This window comes from Rattus rattus, chromosome 2 (genome assembly GCF_011064425.1).
Source record: "Rattus rattus isolate New Zealand chromosome 2, Rrattus_CSIRO_v1, whole genome shotgun sequence".
Classification (NCBI taxonomy): Eukaryota; Metazoa; Chordata; class Mammalia; order Rodentia; family Muridae; genus Rattus; species Rattus rattus.
The window spans coordinates 623304-645577 of NC_046155.1; the positions used below are offsets into that span (position 1 = coordinate 623304).

Consider the following 22274-nt stretch of genomic DNA (forward strand, 5'->3'; position numbering starts at 1 on the left):
TTCGCAGTATTCTTACCTAACATACAGGATGGCCTACGTTGAGTCTCTAACACTGCAGAAACCAGGCACAGCGGTGCACTCTAATAAGCTCTGTACTGCGGTGACAGAGGCGGGAAGACCTAGTTTAAGACCAGCCTGGGATAGAGACCCAGCCTCAACAGCAAACCTACACGTTACAGGACAGCAAGGTGCCCCCCTCTTAGACCATCAGTGCCCTGAAATTACACAGGCTTCTTCTTTGACCTTTTTGCAGACAGTCTTGCTAGATAGCCCAGGCTAGCCTACTCCCTTGCCCTCTCAGGTGCTGGGATGACACATTATTGCTTTTACTGGTTTGGTTTGGTTTGGGTTTCAAGACAGAGTATCTCTGTTAGCCCTACCTGCCCTGGAACTCATGTTATAGATCAGGGTGGCCTCGAACTCAGAGATCTGTCTGCCTCTGCTTCCCAGGTACTGGGACTAAAGGCAAACACCACCACTGTCCCAGATAACAAATTATTATTCATCCAGTTTGGCTGTGTGTGCCCTGCAAAAGGGTTTTCTAGGACTGGTGAGTATCTATCTCACTCTCCTGTATGTAAGCCCTGACATTCATTTGGATGGGTTTGCGCTGTCAAGGTGCATGCTCCCATGGAGATAACCCACCATGCAACCCCCATTCTCTCCACGAGCAGAGGGGTGGCCCAGCCTAGCCTCTCCAAGACGTGGCAGGGGCTTCTTTGCCCACTCCATTTGTCTGCCGGCGTTTCTCTGGGCAGGCTGGCATCTTTAACTTTACTAGTTATTGCCAAATTGCTCTCCAAAGTGGTTGTTTGGATGATCGTTTTAAAATATAAATTAGATCATGTCACTTTCCTGCTTAAACCTCTCAAATAGCTTCCTATTATACTTAGAATAAAATCCATATTCTCTTCCATGAACGCTCGGCTGCATCCCATACTCGCTCCTCCCAATTTCCTGTCTTCCTTTCTCTTCCTCAGATAGGTCTGGCCTGCTCATGCCGTGCCCCAGGGCCTTTGCACACGCGGCTTCCAGTGTCTCACTTTCTCCCAGCTCTGCTTAAATTGGCTATGTCTTATCCAGCAGGTAGAACTGTCACCTCCCTCCAGGAGCCTCCCCTGAGCACTAATACCCTCTGCACATCCCTCTTATCACAGTTTATTTCCTTTGCAGTTGATGCCCTGGCCTCACGAAGGCCTCACTTTCTCGTCTGCCTGGTGGGTTATTAGCAGCAGGTGGCCTGTGGCAGGAAGGGCTCATTTGTGGGTCTCAAAGGTTGACATGGGGATGTAGGGTGTTCTTCAGTGATTCAACATTTGCTTAGGAACCTGAGGCCACAAACATCATCCCCAGTAAAACCAAGCCCCACTCCCAAAGTCTTTAAAATTAAAAATAGTAACTGGTTAGCGTGTATAGCTTACCAGTGAGGAGTGCATGCTGAAGCCAGAGTAGAACCCTTGTTTCCTACCACTCTGCCTTACTCCCTTGATACATCTCTCAGTAAACCTGAGGTGACCGGCATCTTCTTGTCTCTATCCCTCACAGTGTGTGGTAACAGGGGTACCTGTGGCCATATCTAGGGGGTTTGGTTTTTTTTTTAATTTTTTAATTAATTTTTATTTATACGAGTACACTGTAGCTGTCTTCAGACACACCAGAAGAGGGCATCAGATCCCATTACAGATGGTTGTGAGCCACCATGTGGTTGCTGGGACTTTAACTCAGGACCTCTGAAAGAGCAGTCGGTGCTCTTAACCACTGAGCCATCTCTCCAGCCCCAATTTTGTTATTATTGTTGTTGGTTTGTAGTGTTTTGTTTAATGTGAGTTCTAGGGATTTGAACTCAGAGTCATCTCATTCCCAGACAAAACCACCCTTTGCAGACCAAGCAGGCTGATGGCTTATCCATTGAACGGACATTGTGTCTGTGTGCTGGGGGGTCTGGCAGCGAAGTGTGCGGATGGAGTGAAGAATGAGGCCCTGGGTCTCAGGGAGGGAGCTCTGGAGAGACCACTGTGACTCAGTTGAGGCCAGAGGGAGCAACCAGGTTTACAGGTCTGACCAAGGTTCTTCCCTGTGGCCGTGGGGAGCCATGGGAGGGGCTAGAGCCAGGGGCTGGATGGAAGGCTGTGCTGTGCTGTAAGGTAGGACTGGAAGAGCTGCACAGGGCTACAGGGCTACAGGGCAGCGCCCCTGTACCCACCCAGTGCAGGCCCCTTGCCTCTTGGGGTTCCATAGGACTCCTATGTCCCAGGGACAACTTTGGACTCTTATCCAGATGACACCCATAAGCACAAAACACTGTCTATGACTTGGGTCAGACATCCTGCTTCAGAGACTCACCCCCAGAGACTTAGCTGCCCTGTATGGCTGGGAGGGATCCTAGGAGGAAGGGACAAGCAGCCACCCAGCTGAGTCCGCACTGCTATTGCTTCTGAACACAGGGTTGTCTGAAGCCAGGCAAGCAGTAAAGACAGAAGAAAGACAGGGGCTGCTTTCTGCAAGGAGAATTCAAGTTAGACAACAAGAAGGACTTTCTCTGCTACTGGAAACAGTTTTGTCAGGGACCCATCTCCTCTTCGGAGCTGATGGCTCTCTGTGGTCACCTCAGGGTTCCCGGGACAAAAACTGCTTAAGGTTGCTCAGTCAAGAAGAGATGAGACCTGTTATGTCTGACCCTAATGCTAGGGACATGCCCAGGAGGCCAAGTTCCCTCCCAGTCTTGGCTCTAGGACTTATGTTAAGGGGTTTTGGGGTGGAGGGTGTCAGATGTGCTGTAGGCCAACTAACTACATCCAAGGCTTCTCTGTGGGGATTGAGATGAACTCAGCCTGGCCCTTGCCCTGACAGCACCAGAGTCTCTTGACACGGATGCCTTCCTCTTTGTCCTCCTGATCTCCAAGCTCCAGCTCTACTTTGTGGAGGGAGGAGGGAGAAAGGAGGAGGGAAGAAGGAAGAAGAAGGAGGAGGAGGAGGGAGGAGACCTGTGTGGCTGCCATTGGTATGCAGGCCCAGCCTCAGCCCTCAGTGGCCCAGCCTCTCTGCTCAGCTCTTTAAGGATCCCTCCTTGGTGGCAGCCGCGTGGAGGTTGCCTGGCAACACCATCCCACCCCGCCCCATGGCTGGCACTGGCCCTTTTCCCCTCCCCCTTCTCCTATGGCTCCTCACATGCCCAGCCTCAGCGGTATTCTAAGCTTAAAACCTGCCAGGTCCAGCTAGTTGGTTGAAGCACTGATGTCTGGGAGGTGAGGACGTTTAAGTGAGCCCGCAAGCCAACCCCTAACTCCGGCTCAGCACCCGGAGGTCTGAGGCCCAGCAGCCCTTTGCTCTGCCACTTTGTCCCGTAGCAAATGAGGGTCTGGAACATGGCTGTGTCTCCTGCCCCAGCTCTGTACTATCAGAACTCTGAGAGGAGGCCCTGAGCTCCCATCAGGAATCCTCTGACTCTAGCCCCTCCCAGGGTGCCACCTGTGATGGCTTCAGTGGACCTGTGATGCCAGAATCTGCAGAGGGGACCCAGAAGTCTGAGGGGAGGTGTCTGGAGTTCCAGTCCCGGGAAGGTTTTCCTTGGCCCTGATAGCTTAGCTAGGTACTGAGCCTGTGGAGCCCACAAAGCCACTGTGACTGGGACAGGAGGTAGAGGGAGCATGTGAGGAGGAGCAGAGAAAACCAAGCCCCTCCCCAGAGGCCAGAGAGCCACTATGGCAGAGGACATCACCACAGGCTGGGGCCCGTAGGAGCCTTGGAGTACATAGCCCAGACACTGATATTACCAACCTGTCTTCTCTTCTCCCTCCTGGGGTGATTCGAGGGGGGCCCTCAGGCTTCCTCTGTCTTGGGGTCCTGCCTTTATCTCTCTCAGATGACAGCCCCTTCCCTACTCCCTTTTAGCCTGTCACTTTTCCTCTGCTGCCAAGAGGCATGGCCTCTGATTAGGCACCATCTAGCCCTGATTCTTACACATGCTGGTCTTTTTCAACACGCTGTTCTCTGAGCAGCAGCTCCAATCTGTGTGCTGGACTTGGATGTGTAAATGAGGCTTCAAGGACCATCAAAAGCATGCCCTTTGCTGGGAGGAATGGTCGGAAGGAAGAAGCAGCCCCGAGGGAAAGACTTGGGGTGGGGGTAATGTCACTCAGAGGGGAAAAGGAGGCTCCCATGGGAAGGAGGGTTGTGTGAGAAACTTGGGACTGGCAGCCTCCTTCCTGGTCCTTCTGGAGAGACAGGCTGTCAGGAAAACCCTGTCTCCAGCACAAGCCTGTTTCCTGATAGTTTCTGGAGTTTTCTCCCAGCCGTCCCAATGAATGCGCTCACACACACACCAAGACTCCACCCTGCACACACCCTGATAGTTGAGTTGGGATCTGGACACTTCTGTCCTTGGAACAGTCATTCTAAGTGGTTCCCAGTTTTATGATCACAGCTGGCCTTGGGACGGCTTTGTCACTGCTGCCTGGATTGGCTCCGCATGATGACCGTCCTTTCATTTAGCATCAGCAGACAGTGCTGTCCCTGTTGGTAGGCCTATAAACTCGTGGGACATCAGACCCCTGGCTCATATGGCCAGAGGCAAAAGGAGCAAGAGCTCCCAAGGCACTCATCCCAGAATCTAGAGGCCCTGGGCCTAACTCACTGTGACATCTGCTAATTTACTGTGATCCAGGAGGAAGGCATGACTCTATCAGCTACCTGGATTCCGATCAGGGAGGGTGCTGTCTAACAGATAAAAAAGTGGGGTCACAAAAGGCACAAGAGCCTGTCACAAAGAGAAACTCAATGACAGACCACCAAAGCCAGTGAGGTGGCTCAGTGGGTAGGGGCAGCTGCTGCTAAGCCTAATGACCTGCTGGAAGGACAGACAGACTCTTGGAAGTTGTCCTCTGAGCTCCACACTTGAACCCACACATGCAATATACAAACATGGAAATACTATGGCTGTAGTCCTTGTCCTTCAAGACTCATGTGGAGGACACTGAGGACGTGGCTCAGTTAGCAGAGTGCTTGCCTAGTGCGTTTGAAGCCTTGGGTTCCATCCCCAGCACAAATGGGGCACGGGGACACACCTGCAATCCCAGTGGGCAGGAGTAGCAGGAGTTCAAGGCCAGCCCTAGTTTGATCTGAAAACAAAACCAAGGACCGTGGTTCAACTGTAACTCTGTGTTAGACTGCTGACCTAGCACTCAGAAAGCCCTGGCTTTCCTTCTCTAGCACAGGAAAGATAGAATAAAACATTTTAATCTCTAAAGTGGTGTTTAGAGGTATTGGTCTCTGGACTACAACTAGGGTTAGAGGAGGTCATAGGACCTTTATGATGGCATTAGTGCCCCCCACACCCTTTTTTTGAAGTTCAGGATGCCACTGAGCTACACCCCAGCCCCGACTTAGTGGCTTTTTAAGGAGAGAGAAACAGCCAGGTGTGGTGAGGGAGGTGAAGGCAGGAGGAACGGGGGTTCAAGGTCATCCTTGTCTACATAGCCAGTTTGAGGCCAGCATGGGCTGTGTGAGGCTATGTCTCAAAGAGAAAACAACACATACAAACAAGAAAGAGAAGGAAAAAAGACATACATTGGCTAGTTTGCTCTGTCTTACCACGTGATATGGTAGAATCATCATAAGCAAGAACACCTACACTAGATGTGCCCTTTCACTAAATAACCCTTTTTCTTTATAAATTACCCAGGCCATGGTATTTACTTATAGCCCCAACAAGGAGAAAGACAAGGAGTCAGGGAGAGACTCGGTGGAGGGGATAACCAGGCTTTGGCTCATGGGCAAGTCATTTGGAAGAGAGAGAGAGAGTAAAAAAAGTGGGGCCCTTGTCTCAGGGATCAGTGGGGCTCAACTCAGACAGGCCAGCATTGGAGCCAGCTCAGTGGATGGATCCTGGCCAGCAGCTGCCCCTGGCTTAACCTTCTTCAAGGTCCCCTTGTCCTAGTCCCCATCTTCAGTTGTAGGCCTCATCATATTGGATGTAGCCCCATCTCTGGTTGCTCCTGGATCCCTCTCTCTAGGGCCTTATCTTACACTGAGGGTCTTGCTCTCCAAGACTACCCTGAGACTCACACACCACCCCAGTCCTCTACCTTGCCGTCTGTGAGAAGCTTCAACCCTCAGTACTCTGCCAACGGGAACTCTTAGCGAAGGGTGGCAGAAGGGAAGCCGCACGGTGGAGCTGAGACCTGGACCAGAAGTGTTGCTGGAAGGTGAGGGCTGGTGTGCCAGCCAGGAGTTCCTGAAGCAGTGTGCATAGCCACCCCATAGCCCATAAGCTCACAAATCCACGTAAATGTCCCTGAATGCCCTGGGCATCACTGGAGCTCAGAGAGGCCAGGTCATCAGTGACCATGAGTCTCTGGAATCCCCAGAGAGGAGGTCCTGGGTGATGCTGGGTGAAATGTGCAGTGGGGGAGATCCTATCCTTCCCCAGCCCAGAACAGGCTAAGACTGGCCCAGCCTTGGCTGACAACAGTCTAATAATGCCAAGTCTAGGCAATTCGTGGTATAGAAAACATCTTAGGATCTTTCCTGTCACGTTAGCCCTGGGAAGTCTGTGGTGGCCTCATTAGCATAAGAAATTGGAGGATGGGACAGTGCTGAGGGTCACTGGCTGCTGCACAATCTGTGGAACTGAAGCCACACCCCCACCCCTAAGAGGGTAAGTGGTGGCTGAGAGGCTGGGGAGAGGAGGCTGCGGACAGGGCCAGGCTGACCTTGCTGCCCGGTGGGAGGGCCTACTCTGAGCTGCAGGACTGCAGGACGTTGTTCTGGTTATTGTTCCTCCCCAGTGGAGGAACTGGGGCTTGGAGAACTCAAGGCTGAAGCCACCAAGTGTCACTAGGTGACTGCTGTCAATGCTGAGAGCCCCGCTCCCAGGACTAACTCTATCCTTCACCATCATCCTGTGTCCTCCTGTAGCCTAGAACACACTGTGCTTCACCACGTGTTTGTGGACTGAACAAACTATATTCACTGATCTCAGCTGCCTGTCTCACTGTCCTGGAGCTACAGTCTTTGGTTGATGCCCCATTTCTCCCAGAGTGAAGTTCCTACATAGTCCATAGGTCTGTGCACACCAGCTTGGTGGTCCCTGTCAACCTCTTCCTCATGGTCTTCCTGACTCTGATCCCCAGCTCCGACCAAGAGTTCTTGCTCAGTGGCACCTGGGTATTCTCACTATGGCATTCGTCTCTGCAATGGGCGGCAGGAGCTGCACCTGATCTGCAACCCTTCTCCTGCCTGCCGCCCCTAAACCCCAAGCCCCAGGAGAACAGCCACTGTTCCTAGGAAGTTTTCTGGTGTCACAGCTGACTTGGCCCTAGTCTCTGGGTCACATGGAGAAACCTGTTTCAGATAGCTCTTGTCCAGGGATGACTATGTCCTGGGTAACCTTTCTGGAATCCCATCTTTGAATCCAGTGCAACCTGGTTCATGGTGGTCTCCCTGGTGTCCTAGCTGGTACCCAGCGGAGTGGGCTTCCCTGAACTGTGTGCAGGAGATCCTGCTAAGCCAGTTACAGTTCATCTGCGGGAAGGAACATCACATAACCATTAAAGCCACAATTGGGAAGGTGATATTTTGATATCTAAGTGTGATGTGTCAAGTCAAGCCCCATCCATACTATCCACCTCAGTACGAGGCCAAATTCTTGCTTGGCACCAGCCTGGTGCCTGGCATGGGGTGGCAGGGAGGGGAAGGAAAGGAGGAAGACACAATTTCTAAGCCACATGCTAAGAGACACAATGGAGGAATAGTGGAGATGGAGCCCTGGAGCCCCGAGTCCATCTGGGGGTCTAGGCAGGCAGAACGGAAACCACAGTTCTGTGAAAATTATGGCCAGCTTTGTGCCTGGACGAGCCCGGAAGGGAGCAGAGGAAGGGAAGCTGTTGACGCCACAGGGCGGTGGCATTGTGGGTGATTTTTTCCCCTTCCTTTATTGTTGGTATAATGCTGTTTGGGCGATAAATAAAAATTGGGAGGAAAAAAAAATAGCTGTTCAGTGAATTGAGTACAAACCCAGGGAGGGAAGGAAGAAAGGGAGCTGGGAGGTGAGGAGGAGAGGTGGGAAGGGGCAAAGACTGCTGGGGGAGGGGTTAGGAAAGGCAGCCTTAGACAAGGCTTAGTGACACAGGCAGCTTTAGACAGGCAGTTTGCCATCCCTCAGGAGCAAGGGAAAGAAGTACAGATTGGGCTGGGCTTCTGGCAGGTCCTAGAGTTGGGGTGGTGGGATGCGAGACGTTGGAGTGGGTCTGCAGGTAGGGTCCTAGACAGATTATAGAGGTCTAGGGATGGGCCCGGGAGCTGTGGGTCAGACTCACAGGTAGTCGAAGCAGAGTTGAGGACTCACCCAGAGTAGGTAGCACCCAAGGGGAAAACTAAGTCTGTAAGGGACCACCCAGTTCTGTCACAAGGTCTGCACGTAGATGAGGCTGGGCACAGAGATGTTAGTGTTCCCAAGGCTTCGTATGGGTACTTTCCGTGCTAAATAACTGTCTAGTTCATCCATCCCTGCGTCCCCAGGGCACATACAACAACTTTCCCTTAAACGACGTCTGTCAGCCCCGCCCCCATCCTCCTCAACCTTCCAGGAGCCTAGGGGCTAATGCTCCCATTTTATACTCAGGACACAGAGGTTTAGAGGTTAGCTAAGTTGTTCAAAGGCCAGCCATTTGGGGAAGGGGGTCCTACTCAAAGAAAAGCAAAGAATTTAGAGAGGGCTTGTGCAGGAGGGACTCAAGTGAGGGGAGGGTTGTCTGAGCAGGGAAAGGGGCACCTGGCAAGAAGGAATGGGGTTACCTGGGCACGCAGAGTAGGTGGGTTCTGTTTGTGAATGAATGTTCGAGTGGACGGACGAATGAATGAATGAATGGACAGATGAATGAGTAGGTGCTGAGAGGATCGATGTAGGGGGAGGAGACGCCTGAGTCAGAACCCCTTTCTCTTGCCATCCTCCTTCTAGCCCTTGAGACTGGTGTTGGGAGCCTCCCTCCCCCTAGTCCCTAGGGGGGACCAGCTCCCCAACTCGTCCTCCCCCACCCCCATCCCAGACATTTTGGCAGAGGCTAGGAGGAGGGGGACGCACGGACGCCGTTTCTCCCGGGCTGGGCCAGAGTCCCCGCGCGGCGGCGCAGCCTCCCGCTCCGGGTCCCGCCGGCCAGTGCGCAGCGCGGCGCCCCCGCCCCCGCCCCCGCCGCCTTCTCCCCGCCCGCCGCCTCCCCCTCCGCTCCGCCCTCCCTGCCCGCGCTGCACGCACAGCCCCCCGCCGCCGCCGCGAGGGAGAGGCGGCGCACAGCCTGCTTCCCCGCGCCCTGCTCGCCGCCGCCGCCGCCGCCGCCACCGTCACCGCCGCTGCCCTCGCCCCGCTGAGCGCACAGCCCGGGCACACGCACCCAGCCGCCGGGCGCCACCCCGCGCACTCCTCCCGCCGCTCCGCTGGGCAGATGCGCCGCCGCGCGCCCCGCGCCCCGGGCCCGCCACAGAGCTCCGTCGCGCGCCGGGGGCTCCTCTCCCGGGCCCCCCTGGGTGCCCTCCGGCTGGGGCTCCCGCCCGCTCCTTGGAATAACCCCTGAGGCTCCAGCCGTCGCCGCAAAGTTTCCCGAGGAGACCCGCCTCCCCCGCCGCTACGCAGGTAAGGCAAGCTGCGCGGGCCGGGGGTCGGGACGGGGCGCTGGGGCGTGCGGGGCGGGGGCCGCGCTGCACGCATCGGGCGGGATCGCGCCGCCGGAGTCGGTCCGGTGTGGTGGGGGACGTACAGCTTTTGGGATTCGGGGAGTAGGGGGTCGGGAGTCAAGAACCCAGAGCGGGTGATGCTGGCCCGGCCGCCGGGAGGCGCGGGGTTCGCGGCCCGCGGCTCCTTTCCGCTGAGCGGAGGCTGGAAAGGGCGGGGGCTCGCTTGCAGCCCCAAGCCGAGCCCTGGCTGCGCCCGGGGGATGGCAGCGGGGCCCGCGGGGGCCGACGAGCTGAGCAGGTCGGTCCCAGCTCCTGCCCCGCACCCGGGAAAAGGAGGGTGAGGGGCGAGCTTGGCGAGGGCAGCGGGCCGGCCCCGGCGCCGCGTTCCCGTCCCCACTAGCCGCGTGAGTCACGGTTAGAGCGAGGTTTTATTTTTAAAACGACTTCAAGGGGGGCATAGGCAGCCTCCAACTTCCCTCCCTGCGCGCGCTGTGGACTGGCAGCCTGGTGCCGGCGGGGGCTGAGACTGTGCACCTGGCGGCCGCAAAGGTGGAACGGAGGGACTAACGGGCTGGGGGCACAGCGCAGGATCCCCCACCTCCCAGCTCCCTAGACAAGGCGGCAATAGACCGCGAGCACGCCCCTCCTCGTGGGGATCCGAGGCCCAGGGGCGGAAAGCTGGGGAGCGTTGCTGCCCAGCTGCAGGGAGCCGTGGTTGATCAGAGCTCTCTGAGGAGGACAAAGTTGTGAAGCAGCGACATCAGGGAGCTGCTCCAGGCTTCCTGGGGCCCCGGGAGGGCTTCCAAGCTCTCCCGGGCATATGGTTAAGAGAGAACACAGCTCAGCTGGGGTGTGCCAGGCCCTGGAGGCCCAAGTGAGAGGTCTGATATGAATAAATAAAGCCAAGGCACGGGAACAGAGGTGAGAGGTGACAAGGTCCAGCCTTGTCTCATCTCCGTTCTTGCATCCTTTGGGGGATGAAGACCAGCCCCACCCTTTTCCATGCCTAGGTAGCTTAGGAGTTGGGGGGAGGTTGTCTCGATGGGAGCGTGGGTGTACGCAAAGCAGGACCTAGGACCTCTGAGTCTCCTGGAAGAGGGATGTGGGCTGGGGCTCCCCTCCCTGCAAGCACGGGGGAAGGCGGCTGCACACAGGGGCTCCAGGCTCAGGTTTCTGGAGTTGAAAGCCAACTGCGTGTCTTCCTGCCAGCCCCAGGAGGAGAGGCACAAACATCACCTGTCAGCTGGTGCCTGCCGTGGGCGACTGCTCAGGGCTTCCTCCGAAGGTTTAAAATGGAAATGGCCCAGGCTGCCAGGGCCAGTCCCTGGGAGGAGATGCTGCCTGACTGGGTTGGCTGTGAAGGGTCCCTGGGAGGTCTAGGGATGTGGGGTAGGAAGAGCTGAGATCGACAGGGCTACAGGCCAGGCGGGAAGTGAGACAGGCTTGCTTTTTGAGTGTATGCATGTGGGGGAGGGGGAGTGGAGGAACTAGGCATGCATATCCCACCTTGCTTCTCTGAAATATTATAGGCAAAACCTCCCAGGAGACGGGAAGGCAGGCAGGCTGGGCTCAGCAGCCCACACGCAGAGATGATGGCCATCCTGACCTCACTTAGTCCATGTGGCTACTTGGGTCCATATATCACACTCTACCTTGCAAGTCCTCCCTCTGTGTGCCCCGGTGTTTCTGTCCTGTTACAGATGGCTGCTATAACTACTCCTTAGACCTCAGTGGAGAACAGGGGCTACTTTGTAACATGCATGTGCACTTGCTACAAGTCTTTAATGGCCCTGGCTCTTTGGCTCAGGGGTCTGCAAGGGCAGAATGTATAGAGATATTGGCAGGTTAAGGGGTCATACTCCTCCATGCACTAGCTACATGTGGGCTTTTAGCAACTGTGTCTCCCTCAGAGTCCCTCAGGGTCCCCCCCCCCAGATCCACTCAGGTTGTTTAAGAAGAGGTCGTAGAGGCAGGAGGGCCACCTCTGCATCATTTCACCTGTGCCCAGGCTATGCAGGCAGGGGCTTGGCCTGGAGACTCACAGAGCTGAGTCCTAGTGGCCTAGCCTATGCTGCTTGCTATACTATTTGCCCCAGGTCTGTGGCCTCCCTTCTGGGAACCCACCTGCCAAGGAGGGTATAGCTATGACCTGTGGGGAGGGATGAGCATCATGACTCAAAAATGAGAGAGCAGGGCAAGACAGTGTGCCAAAAGACTGGGAAAGAGGTGCTAGGTAAAGTCGGCCAGAGAGGGACTGGAGCCTCTGGTGGACCAGACTCCTCAGGTGTCGTAAGAGACAGGCAGACCTCGAGAGGGCTGCTGCTAGCAAAGGCCCAGTGCTGTGGCTGATGTAAAAAGGCAGATGCTTAGCAGGGCGTGGTGGTGCTCGCCTTTGATCCCAGCAGAGCCTCATGAATCACTTGAGTTTGAGGACAGCCTGGTCCACAAAGGGGATTTCAGGACAGCCAGGGCTCTACAGAGAAACCCTAAAAAAAAAGTGTCACTACTTTGCTGCAGGGAAATTGTGGTGACCAGACCTCTTGAGGTAGTTGGGCATAGCTACCTTCTCCTGTGCAGATACTATGCAGGCAGGTGGCACCAGGCAGCTACAGTGCCAGGGAGCTGGGCAGGGGTTTCATTGCATGCCCCTTAGGATTTGGGGACTTGTTGGCCACCCCTTTCCAGTTAGCTCTGACACTCTATCAGGCCTACAAAGTGGCCTGTTCTTGGAGGTGGGGCTTGCAGGAGCTGCGCCAGGAGGTATCCTACTGGGCTGGCTCACCCCAGGGTCTGGAAATGACATCAAACGTCTTGTCATCCCAGGGGATCATGTTTTGGGGAGCTAGGTGGTTTCTGGGAAGGACCCTTTGCCTGGCCAGATGGCCTTCAGCAAGACTGACCTTTGTGGGCCTGGCTTCCTCACCTGGGAAGTGAGGCTGTTTTGGGGCAGCCACTGTGAGGGTGAACCCTGGAAGTCTCCAACAGAGTTCATGCTTAGCAACTTGAGTCCCTTGTAGTCTGCTCCCACCTTCGCTGTGGGCATGTACTTACTGCTTCTTAGGCCTTGGGGAAGCAGGCAGGACTGCTAGGTCCCTACCACAGTCACCAATGCCTCCTGATATCAGGGTTCTCTACACCAGTACCTCCTGGTCCAAGTGACAGTGGGAAGATCCAAGACCACAGGAGGAATTTCAACTTGAGGCACATCATGAGCTGTGCTGTATGAGAGACAAGGTGGGCATGGTCCTGAGGTAAGGAGACTTTGCCAGTCTGAGCTTCCCAGCAGGGAGAGCCCAGGGCTTTGGATATGGGGTAGTATGACCCTCAGTCCTGGCTTTGTTCTTGGCCCTCTATGTGACCCTGTCTGGGCTCTGTCTATGTGACTCTGTCTGTCTGGGCATACCTCTCCTAGAACTCAGACTGCCCCGTCAGTTCTGACTCTGTCCTGGGCCTGGGTAGTTGGATTCTGTCATTTGCTGTAAGGTAGGGGTCACCCTGTATTGGCAAGGGCTTGGGAGAGGCAGCCTGGATGGCCAGGGTTGACAAAGGAAACAACGGTCCTTCTACCTTGCTCCCTACTCCCGGCTGGCTTGGTGTTCCCTGGCAGCAGCTGGACAGCAGGGTCCAGGGTGGTTGTGTCTGCAGGCCTGTGTTTGCCTGTGTGCTGGGTAGCTTTGTTTGTGACTTGCCTTTGGCCCCCAGAGCCCAGCTGCTCCCCAGGGCCAGTCACTCTGCAGATGATGTCAGGATTCTGGGGCTTCCACTTGCTCCCTGGAAAGATATTTGTTGTATTTACTACAGCCCTGGCTCTGGGACTCCCACCATGGCGTTTGTGGGTGTGTCCTCAGCAGAGGCTGAGGTGGTGGACATGGGGGGAGGACTTAGAAGAGGTCCCAGGGGAAGGGACATTGAGAATAAGACAGCTCCGTCTTATTCAGTTTGTATTCCCTTCTTTCCAGCTTGTTCCTTTATTTGTTCATCCACTTATGAGAACTAAGACTAGCCAGGTTTAGTTTTGGACTCTTGGACAAGAGTCCAGAACAAAAGCAGTTCTGTCCCAGCCCTCAGGAGGCAGAGGCAGAGGCAGGTAGATCCCTGTGAGTTGGAGGCCAGTCTGGTCTACATAGCTAGTGTCAGGCCAGCCAAGAGCTACAAAGTGAAACCACCACCACCACTTCCTCCTCCTCCTCCTCCTCCTCCTCCTCCCTCCTCCTCCTCCTCCTCCTCCTCCTCCTCCTCCTCCTCCTCCTCCTCCTCCTCCCTCCTCTTCCTCCTCTTCCTTCCTCCTCTTCCTCCTCCTCCTCCTCTTCCTCCTCTTCCTCCTCCTCCTCCTCCTCCTCCCTCCTCCTCCTCCTCCTCCCCCTCCACCTCTTCTTCCTCTTCTCCTCCTCCTTCCCTCCTCCTCCTTTTTAAAAGTAAACAAAAGGTGGTCCTAAAGCTGGGTCCTAAAGCTGGGCACCATAGTGCGCGTCTGTAATCCTAGCACTTGGGGGGCTGAGTCAGAAGGGTTTCAGAAGACTCCAGGCAGCATTGGCTACTTAGTTCAAGGTCAGCCAGGACTACACAGTGAGCCCCTATCTCAAAACAGTGATAACAGCAAAACCCTGTACCCCTGGGCAGCTGGCAGCCAAGTGTGGGAGTCAGACCTCAGCCACACACACCCTCCCACCTGGAAGGCTTGGGTGGAGGAGGCTTTTGGAGAGGATGTGTCTGGAGGAAGACAGGTAAGGTGAGTCACCAGGAAGGACAGGAATGAGAGACTTATGGGCAAAGGGACTCAGGGCTGTCCTAAGGCAGATGACCTCAGGTCTTTGCACGGGGACTGGAACTGATGGCTTGTCTTCTTGATCTTCCTGTCTGGGGATACCCAGGCTGTCCCATTTAGGGCTTCAGCCTGATGGGTTCCCTCTACTGAAAGCTGTGTCTGTGTTTGCACAGTGATGGGCTGTCTAGGGCCTGTTGGGCTTCTTCATGACAAGGGCAGTGACCATGATACAGAGTTAAGGCACCTGGTGATAAAGGGGCTTCCAGGTAGGGACTGGGGGTGCTGGGCCGAGAAGCGGGGCTGGGGGAGGGGGCTTAGTTCGAACGATGAAGGGGTGAAGGCAGCAGGGAGGAGGTCTTCTGAGGTACCAGGCCCCAGCTGTGCAGGGCTCAGCTAACCACTAGGGGACACTGCCTCCCAAGCAGAGCACAGAACTCAGACTGGGGGCCCAGATGCATCAGGCTTTGTGGTGAGCAGCAGGGAGGGTGGGAGGGCTTTGTAGCAGAGGCTGGGGTCACGAGGCACTAGCCCTGGCTGCTCCTGCCTAGGAGGCTGAAGACGATGCTCTGTGGCGGCCGTTTTTTTTTTTTTTTTTCCCCCACTCCCTTTTCCCTCCTTCTGCCTGAATTAATCGTTGGCACCAGATTACAACAGATTTAGCAAACTGCGAGAGAGAGAGAGAGAGAGAGAGAGAGAGAGAGAGAGAGAGAGAGAGATCGTTCACAAGAGAAGGAGAGAAGAGAGAGGGGGATGACTTAGAAGGAAATGGCATTTATCTCCAGAATTGCTCTAGTCGAACCTGTCCCCACAGCCCTCCACTTTCCACCCCTCCCCCACAGGCGACGCCTGGGTGTCCTCAAACACTGCTGCTGGGTGCGGGCGCCAGGATGGGCTTTTCCTGGGGGCAGTGTTCCAAGGGCTGCCTGGAGGAGCAGGGAGGATGGGGCAGAGCAGGGTCCTGGGTGTCATGCTCACTGCTGGCTCTCAGGGTTCTAGACAAGGCTGTTGAACCTTAGGCTTCCGTGCGTGGCTGTCAGAAGAACATCTGACCTGCCTGTGGTGAGTTCAGGGTATGCCACCAGACTGACCTGCCCAAGGGACCCACGACCCTGGGTTCCATGTGGGGACCTGTCCAGCGGCATCATCCTACCCCAGGGGAGTGGCAGGTTGCAGAGGATCATGGGAATGCAGCTGAACTGAAGTTATCTGGTCTGGTTAAAGTATGGGGTGGGATGCAGTGGTTCTTGTCACTGCTCTGGGTGACTGAGTAGGGGTCAGTGGGATCCAAGTGAGGTTCCCTTCCACCCTTGTTCCTTTTCTCAGGCAGTATGTGGGTGGAGTCTGGTTAAGTCCCAGGCCCCTGGCCAGGTCGGAGCTCAAGGCAGCTGTGCCCAGGTTTACATTTCTCCAGTGAACACGCTTGCCTTTACATGCAGTGAACATGCTTGCCTTTGCATGCAGTGAACATGCTTGCCTTTCCATGCAGTGAACACGCTTGCCTTTCCATGCAGTGAACACGCTTGCCTTTACATGCAGTGAACACGCTTGCCTTTACATGCAGTGAACACGCTTGCCTTTGCATGCAGGCTCTTGCATTCACGGGAGCATAGGACTCTCCCAGGCTGCCTTCCCCGAGTCATCCTGAGCCAGCTCTGGAGGGTGAGCCACCTCTCTGCCCGCAGGTCACTGCTGCCCCCTGGCCCTCACTGGCTTGCCCTGGATAGTGATGGTCTTTGTACTTGGGGCCTGTCACTGGGGTGGTGTTGAACACAAAGGAACAAGATGTCAGAGAGGGTCTGTCCCAGGCAGGCAGATGGCACGCTACCATGCTCACAATCTCCGGTCCCCACTCAACAGTACCGCCTCCAAGGGTCCCAGTGTCATCACCAGCTCTGTCACCTGAGCTCTCAACTCCCCCTCAGACTTGGTTAGTGAGGACCCAGGCATCACCACACCTCAGCTTCCAGGGCATTCTGACTTGGCAGGGTTTTGCTTGCTTCCTACTGAGAAGAGGGACTGAGACACAGAGCAAAGGCGAGCATTGCCCAAGGCCATATGGATGGGCTGCTGCCACACAGCCAGGGAGTGGAATAACAGTGCTGGGTACTGGCCTTGGGTTCAAATCCTGCCTGTCACTAGTCAGCTGAGTGCCCTCGTTACCCTACTTTCCTTCTCTGCCTCAGTCTCCGCACCAATAAAATGGGGCAACCAAGCACACATTTGGGGTCCATACAAAGACTGGATGCTGTAGGCCTTTGCGAGAACATGGCAGAGGTTCCTGTAGACCAGACCATGCTGGGTGCAGTGCCAGGACATTGACCTCCCCAGGGCTCCAGAGAGCTAGCCTCCTACCTCTACAACACCCCACAGTCCCCAGTAGGTTGGCCCATGGGGCATTTGCTGAGCTGCTCAGGTCTGGTACCCAGAGGTAGCACATAGCAGAAACAATGGTACTCTGAAGGCCGAGGTCGTGATGAAGAGGGTGAAGAGAGGGGTATTGGGAACTCCCTGGAGAAGACCTGACCCCTAAGGACATGGCGGGGGACAGAGCCGTTAATGGGAAACAGAGTGTGGAGCCCGGATGTCACCTTTTGCTAAGGATGGCTTCCTGGAGTTAAGCCAAAAAGGGACCCTGTTGGATCTACTTGGTAGTTTTTAAGTGTTGGGACCAGCGTGCTACTGTCACTGAGGGCTTACTATATAAACACACACACATTGCATAACTCCCAAAGTACAGACTCTAAAGAATACATTCTCTCAGGCTGGAGAGATGGCTCAGTGGTTAAAAGCACTGACTGCTCTTCCAGAGGTCCTGAGTTCAAATCCCAGCAACCACATGGTGGCTCACAACCATTTGTAATGAGATCTGATGCCCTCTTCTGGTATGTCTGAAGACAGCTACAGTGTACTCATATGCATAAAATAAATAAAAAAATTAAAAAAAAATACATTCTCTCATCAGACCTCAGAACTGTCCCATTTCAAAGAGCAGAAAACTGAGGGTTAGTCAGAGACTGTGACCAGACTGAGGTCACACAGCCAGCATATGACAACTCACAGCACCGGCTCTCCATTTCCCTTCAATATATGATGGGATCAGAGTATCCTGGGGGTAAAGTAAGGATTTACAGAGGAGTGAAGTCGGCTGCAAAGGTAACACTGAGGAAGAGGGACAATGGGTGGTATTTCACTCTGCTGAGGACACCACTGGCCTGTGACGTCAGCAGGTGGCTCGACTGGGCTGTGCCACTCGCTGCTGGTGCCCTGGGGAGGAGCCGGGCAGCAAGGGTCCTGGGAGGGCGCTAGTGGCCTGCGGTCACAGAGCAATCTCCATTAGGGTGGCGAACGAGTGGCTGCAGCTCCTGGAATCCTATTAAAAGCTTTTTCATTGTTCCCCGAGATATGCTCCACTCCGCCGGGACCTGGGCATGTTGATAATTTATTTGTGGAAGGGAAAGGGGCGAAGAGCGAGGAGAGGGGGAAATGTCATTATTTACTCCGCCAGTTTCTGCAGCCCGAGCTGGGCTGCTGGGCAGCTCTCCTGAGGATGTGCCACACTCGCTCTGGCTGCTGGATCTCTCTCAGACCCAGTCCCAGAGTAGGGAGGGAGGGTCCACGGAGGGGCAGCTGGGTGGACACGGTGGGGGGTGGAGCTGAGTCTTTGGAGAGCTGATGGCACTAGGACCCTCACTGTTGGCAAGCTAATCCTCAGCTGTGGCGTGTGGCGCCCTTGGGAGCTTCATTCCTGGGGCTCACACATAGGAGCTGGGTAGCAGCAGCCCTGGTGGCTTCTGAGGGGACAGACTAGGGTCTCTGGTCATCATCCTGAGCACCAAAATTCAGGCATCCCTCTGTAAATGGTGGGAAGGAATTCAAGGCTAACAGTGCAATAGTAGTCCTGTTGCCCAGGTGAGCATTTCCTGTGGGCTGCAGTGGCTCTGTGGGTCGGTCCCAAGTCTCACTTAACCCTCCCAACCTCAGTTAAACTTAGGCTCAGCATCCAGGTGACAGGGGCAGCATGGGTCACTCCCCTTGGTATGGCTTCTACCTCTGGTCCCCAAAGGCACACCTTCTCTTCCTTCTCAGCACTCCCTGCCACAGTGAGGAAGCCCAGGGCAGGGTCATTTCCTGCACAACCTTCTAGTTAGCAGCTTGTCGTCAGCCTGTAGGGGTCGGGGTCAGTGATAAAGGTGAGACTCTGGGTTCTGTCCCCTTTATATCAAAAGCAAACCGCAGCAAAACCAAACACACAGAGCTGGCAGAATGGCTTTATGGAAGCAGACGCCAAGGCCCCTCCCTTCCTGACAGCTGAGAAAACAGACAGCATAAAGATGGCTACATCCAGCCCAAAGTGTCCCCTGGACTAGGTGTGACAGTGCCCTGGGGCTGCCAGGCATGGCGGGTGTAGAAGGGCAGGAGGAGGGGTTGGACTACAACCTTCCTCTCTCCCACGTGCCCTTCACAGGCCTGGCAGGCTCAGGCTGCACATAGTGTGTGAGGGAGGGCCTGGCCCCCTGCAGACGGCCGCTTAGCCCTCCTCTCAGCCACAGCCAGATGTTTTCAAAAATGTCTAGCTCAATCCGATCACTTGCTGGCTCTGAGAGCATCAGTAGCTCTCTAGTTAGAGGAACTGAGTCCAAAACCTTGAGCCTGGCCTCTCGGGCCTACGCAGCCTAGACCTGGCTTGTCCCCCTTACCTCCTCTTCTTACACCTTTGCTCAAGTGTGGCTGTCATCTACCTGCATTTAACCGTGTGCTTCCTGCCACAGGTACCACACACACCACCGCCTACAGGAAGCCCTGCCTGACTGATCCATGAAAAACTAGAACTTCTGTCCCCTCCCTCCAGCACCCTGGCAGCTCACATTCAGCGACACCGAACCTGGCGTTCGTTAGCTCACCTTAAACTGCTCCCTTTACTTTTTAATTATATTTTAAAATGTGTGTGCGCGCGCGTGTGTGTGCCTGTGTGTCCGTGTGTGTGCAGATTTACATGGGCTCCAGGGATTGAGCTCAGGCCACCAGGCTTACTCAGCGAGTGCCCATTGAGCTGTCTCATTGGCCCTCGTTTGCTTGTTTTGAGGTTGAGTCTGACTGTAGCCCAGGCTGATCTGGGACTTGCTCTGTAGCCCATCTGACCTAGGATTCATGGCAGTTCCTGTTTCAGTCTCCCAAGTACTTGAAATATAGGTGTGCGCCACCATACCCATCAGCCCATTTTATGGAGGAGAAACCTGAGACTCAGAGTGAGGGGTACTGGGGACGACAGACAGGTCTCTGCCTTGGGACCCCTTCCTGTACCACTTTCACCTCTAGCAGCTGTGGGGCTGGTGGGGTAGCGGCTGGGCTGGCATTCTCCGAGATCTCACTATATGCATTGTCTGGAGTGGAGTGTTAAGTGAGGGTCTCTTTGGTCTCTGAAATGTCCAAGTTAAATTGGAGGCTCCATTTTACAGGTGGGAAAGCTGAGGCCAAGAACAGGAAGGGAAGCAGGAAAGCAGAGCCCCAACCCCACAGAAACTTCCTGCGCCTCTCTGGAGGCCCACAGTTGTGGGGGTCAAGTCCTGTCCTGCCAGCCCGAGGCCAAGCCCAGATCTCAGGCCTGCTGCCTGCCCTGGCAGGGCATCCTAGGATGATGCTGAAGAGGCTGAGGTGACAATGTGCCCAGGAGCAGGGCAGGGCCTGGACCCTGCCCCCACCGCAGCTGTCTCCCTGGTGGATGGACTCCCAGACAGTCAGGGCTTGTGAGAGCCGGGGGCCTTCAAGGAGAGCACTGCTCCCGCCAGCCGCTGCTCAAAGGCCTCTTTGTGGCGAAAGGGCTAGCCACGGGCAGCTGCCAGGCCAGAGGCACAGACAGCTCAGCCTTTGTGCCAGCATGTTGCCCCTGCCCTGACCCTAGAGGTCAACAGGACTGGGGCCCTTATCTGTGGGAGGCTGGGGACCTCCTGCCCCATCTGTCCTAAGTCTGGGATGGGTGTGGTTTGTGTTACCAGGCGGGGACCCAGGAGCACCCTGCTCACAGATCTAGCTGTGGAAGCAGAGCCCAGACTTGGCACAGGTGGGGATGGGGACAATATGGAGGATGAAATGGTTAGTTGTGGCACTGATGGTGAGGGAAGATTTCCTGCCACGCAGGGGGCGCTGCCATGGTTGGCTCTGGAAGGCATTTGTTGTTGTTTTCAGATTCCATGGGGTGCCACAGCTCTCCTGTCCATTCAGAGCTGAACAAGCTGAGAGGCTCAAAGGTTAGGGAGCTTGCACAGGTTGTAGCGCTCCAGGGCTGGGGCTTAGACCTGGTCCTTCTTGAACCCTCCTCCAGATTTTTGAGACAGAGTCTCATGTGTCCTAGACCTTGAACTTCTGATCCTCTGTTCAGGAATGGGCCAGGTCGCCTGTGCCCCTGTCTGGATGTGATGGGTCGATTGTGTTTGAACCCCTGACATCATGGTATCTTGTCTGAACTCTGTGGGTAAAGCGCTGGGTGGGGGATGGAGGGAATTATGGAGAACTAGGTGGACTGAGGTCAGTCCTACTCTTGGAAGGACCCCAGAACCTATTGTGTGTCAAGACCTTCAGGGTAGGAGGTGGGCCTGTTGATGCCAGAGTATGGGACTTGTGGGGACGAAGATATCTTAGGGGTCTTTAAAAAAATAGATGTATTTATTTATTATTTTATGCATGTGAGAACACTGTCATTGTCTTCAGACACACCAGAAGAGGGCATCAGATCTCATTACAGATGGTTGTGAGCCACCATGTGGTTGCTGGGATTTGAACTCAGGACTTCTGGAAGAGCAGCCAGTGCTCTTAGCCACTGAGCCATCTCTCCAGCCCCATCTTAGGGGTCTTATATATGGCAGGCTGCAAACCAGCTTGCCTTCATAGCCTGTGCAGGATCAGTTTCTCCATCTATGAACTGACGCTGAGCCTGTATGAGACCCATGGGTAAAGTCCTCTGTAGAGAGGGCGAACTGCGCTCTAGCTCTCTCTCCCTGCAGGCTTCTTGTATCTTCCCTGGGAAAGCTTGCTCCAGGCTGAAAGCCCCACACCCTGAGGGAAGGACCCAAGCCTCCCTCCGGGTGCTTGGGCTGCAGGATTGTTCTCAGCCTCCCTAGTCTGGATGCCAGATGATACATAGTTAATGCTTCTCATATGAATACTGAGCAGCCTCTTATAGCAAGGGTGGGTGTGAGGGCCTGCTCCTTCTGGGGCTCTTCCTGGAGGTGGGAAGCGAGGCTCTTGAGCAGACAGGTGCAGGCTCTGGGGCCCCTTTCCAACCCTGGCACTTCCTCCCACCACCTCGACTTCCAACCTCAAACTAGCAACTTGTTTCCACAGCAGGGACCTGAGGAACTTGACTACCAAGAGTTCTAGTTGAGCTTCAGATCTGAGATCCACATCTAGAGCTCCCCTTGGCCTGTCTGGATGTGTTCAGGCCATCCATGGGCAGCTGTGTAAACTCACACGGGTCCTGCTTTGTGGCAGATGCTCGTGGGCCTGGGTGGGTATCTTTTGCAGCCTTCAGCTTGATGACAGTAGTGATTTCCAGTGTCTGGATTCTGGTCCTGGCCCTTCCTCTTCCCGACTAGATCTGTCCCCATGATCCCCTGGTGTGGACAGGTCCCCATCTACATGGCTTGTGGTCTGACCAGGCTGAGGAGGACCCCGTAGTGGTAACCATTATCCAGAGTAGATGTTTCCTGATCACATGCCATGCCTTGCATGGTGCTAGGATCTGCTGGATCAGGCCCTGAGCTCTATGATAGGAAACAGGTCCCCGTGAAGAGATGCCAGGCAGGTCCTGACCCAAGGCCCAACCTCTGAGCCTGGAGGTTCTTACAGT

General features: G+C 55.2%; 1 protein-coding gene across 4 annotated transcripts in view; it reads right to left on the reverse strand.

Moving 5' to 3' along the window:
- The window catches only part of Macrod1 (mono-ADP ribosylhydrolase 1), a 144231-nt gene that overhangs the window by 27942 nt on the left and 94015 nt on the right, over positions 1-22274 (reverse strand). The window lies entirely within an intron of this gene.